At 43.7% G+C, this 3,398-nt stretch overlaps 1 non-coding gene across 1 annotated transcript; it reads left to right on the top strand.

Annotated features, from left to right (window-relative positions):
- The first annotated feature begins 355 nt into the window (after nt 1-355).
- TRNAA-AGC (transfer RNA alanine (anticodon AGC)) lies at nt 356-427 on the top strand. Its single transcript has one exon. It is a non-coding gene; the product is annotated as a tRNA-Ala (tRNA).
- Nucleotides 428-3,398: the final 2,971 nt, after the last annotated feature.

Raw genomic sequence — 3,398 nt, 5'->3', positions numbered from 1 at the left:
GTCCAATTGCTCACACTTTCACTGGTAAGCTGAGATGGTATAAAGGTGGATGAGACGCACTAGCTAGTGTTATATGCTGCATTTGGAAAAAAGAGGTGATAGAAGCTATAAAAACAATGGAATGGTATGACTATTTTCTAAGCTTCTTCTCTGGAAGAAAGATAACAAAAGCTGAGAGAAATAGAAACAGAAAGCAGTTCTGAAAGTAAAGAGCCTTCATGGTAGCAAACAAAAAGGATCTCATTTTCTGCAGCAGGAAGGAATAGAAATCTGAGGACCAGGACTAGAATATAATCATCAGAGGAGCTAAACTATGAAGAGGTTAAACTCCTCATCAAGATAGATCTTCTGGGGGAGAGGTATAGCTCAGTGGTAGAGTGTGTGCCTAGCATGCACAAGGTCCTGGGTTCAATCCCCAGTACTTCTATTAAGAAATAAATAAATGAAACACTAATTACCTCCTCCCCACTAAAAAATAAAAAAATAATAATAATAAGTAAATGAAATTTAAAAAAAAAGACAAATCTATGTCAAGATTAGGGCCCTGGCTAGGACAGAATAGGACTCTGACACATTGGATAGATATCCAAGTGGAGGCCTGCAAAAATCCAAAATCCTTAAGAGTCCCCCAAACTCTGTAAGGCTGCAGAAGTGCTCGTTCCCCACCCACCATCAAAAGCTAACACACCTCTCTTTTCACAAGAAGAAAATGTAGAGGCCTTCCCTCTGCAAGACAATGTATGCCTTCCTCATGATATACCCCTATCTCCCATTCTGACCACTTGACTAATAGCTAAGGTTAAGTACAGCATAATCAAGCAAGAGACATACCAAGCCTAAGAAGGGAAGAAGGATAGTATATTTTCTTAGTATGCAGGATTTATACTGCAGGAAAGTGAAGACCAGGACTAGAATATAATCATCAGAGGATAAGTGTGAAAAGTGTTAATGTCATGGCCTGAATGTTTCTGCTCCCCTCTCAAAATTCACATTGAAAACTAGGACTCCAAAGACAGTGCAGACTCAGTTCTCTGTGCCTGGCCATCTACTCTGTGTAGAAAGAGAAGTGGCCCAAGTTTGGGCTACATGTATGGACTCATGGGCAATGGCAAATGGTTTGGCAGGCTGATTAGGGTCTGGAAAGAGAAAAATGGAAAAATTGGAGACAAGGAAAATCTAGGATAGAAGCATGTGAATGAATATGAGTGGGCAAAAACTATAAAGATCTTATATCACACAATCACAGCCACCAACAGAATCCAACACAGAGAAAGTACTAAACAATCATGTAGCCAAAGTGATTCAGCCAGTAACATGAGCCAGCCTTTGCCATTGTCCATCCCAAAGCTAACACAATGGGTGTGTGAACAGAGTAGCTGAGATAGTAAGAACGAAGGCTATACAAATGCCCCACAGAATAGATTCTCCCTTACCAAGGCTAATTTAACTATTGTTGCTATTGAATGTCCAACCTGCCAGAAATAGAGACCAATACTGACTTACTGTTGTGGCATCATCCCTGGAAGAAACCAACTTGCCACTTTGGTTTGCCTTTCTTGCTAGCAAGAGCTTAGCCAGCACCACTATCCAAGGGTTTATGAAGTGTTTGATCCATTGGTATGGGACCTCATATAACACTGCATCTGGGGAACTCATGATAGAGCAAAACAGATGTGAAAGTTGGCCCATAGTCATGGGACCCTCTGACATGCCTCACCACACAGAAGCTAGTAGCCTGATAGAGCATCTCTCTCAGAAGGTACAGCTCAAGTTCCAGCTCAGTGCCAGTGATTCACCAGGATGGAGTGTCATCCTCTAGGACTAGTATACGCTTTGAATCAAAGGCCTTCATATGATACTATATCTCCAAAAGGAAAAATAACAGTTTTAAGAATTGAGGAGTGGAAACAACATGGCCCCACCTCTCATCTTTCCCAGTGACCTGCTTGAATAATTCATTCATCCCTTCTCTGCAACTCTGGGTTCTGTGGGTCTACAGATCTTGATTCTTAAAGGGAGAACTTTTTGGCTAATGGATGCAGTAATAATCCCTTTGTATTATAAGCTCTGACTATAGCGTGGGCATTCAGGCTCCTTGTGCCAAGAAACCAGCTGGCAAGAGGATGAGTCAGCATTTTGGCAGAGCAATTGGGACTGGGGCTGCTATTTTCACAATGCGGCATGGAGGAATAAGTCTGGCACCCAGGTGATCCAGTTGGGCATCTCTTGGTCCTCTCTTGCCCAATTATAATGGCAAATGGACAAGCACAGGAATCCTGGTTTGAGAAGGCCTGGGTAACAGGGCTGAGACTACTCAAGACTGAGGGTATCGGCTATGCCACCAGGTAAGTGACTGAGATTGACAGAGATGGAAGATGAGAGAGAGAAAAATCTAGAATCAATAGTGGAGGAGGGAGTATCAGTTGTGACTTTGAGATCAGCTGTAGAATTGGACTATATGTGGCCCACTAACTTCCTGTCCTCAGTTTGCCCCAACAGAAGTTTAGCAACATCCTGAAGAGCTGTTTCTAAATGTATACTGAGAAGTGAGTCTGAGCTGAGCAAGCAGTAGGCTGTGGCAGACACCACCCAGACCCCTCCAGACCCCCCTTCAGTAAAAAATTATTGTCCCAGCTATTTGGAGTGCTGCCAGCAGACAGCCTCCACTGCAGAGAGAGCACTCACTCAAGGCCATGACCCTGCTAGGGTACCCACGTCTCATGACTGACTGACTGAGGAATATAAAGGCCTGGCCATCCCAGCCCAACTCAGGACAACTTTGAAGGGCAATTCTAGTTCCAGAGATCCCTGGGGAGTTGACCAAAGCTGTCGCTGGGTCTGTGTCTCAGCTCAACATCTTCTTCTTCTCAATCTTGTTCCCTTGTTCAGCCTTCCAGACATGTGGGTCCCAAGGAGACTCCACAATAAAATTCTGTGCTCTAAACTCCATCTCAGAGTTTCTCAGTGTAACCTAACCTGTGACAGATGAGAATGACTGTGGAGAGAAATAACAAATTCTGAGTCATTTGCCTGTTAGGGAAAGAAAGAACTTTTTATTTCTGGAAGCAGTGTGGTAGTAGGGTGTTAAGGAGCCAAAAATAAAGTTTGTTGACGGAAGTGAGGGGGGAGTGAGGCTGTCCAACTTTGTATTCCTCTCCACTAGAAGTTCTGTCAAGATGGAGGGGGTGAGGAGTGACACGCGGGTCTCAGGAAAGAGAAAAATTGGCCACGTGATCTGTATATTGTGCAGATCTATGGTGTCATGAAGAAAGACGCCTTATAACAGTTTCTGGGTTTCTCCTCAACCAGGATGATAAAGCTTTTACTTGCAGTGAAGAGGCTCAGGAAGGCTACCCTGGGTCAACTCCAGTGAGAGGCCTGCCATTTTGATAGAAAAG

This window comes from Camelus dromedarius, chromosome 3 (genome assembly GCF_036321535.1).
Source record: "Camelus dromedarius isolate mCamDro1 chromosome 3, mCamDro1.pat, whole genome shotgun sequence".
Lineage (NCBI taxonomy): Eukaryota > Metazoa > Chordata > Mammalia > Artiodactyla > Camelidae > Camelus > Camelus dromedarius.
This window is presented reverse-complemented; position numbering and strand designations above follow the sequence as displayed.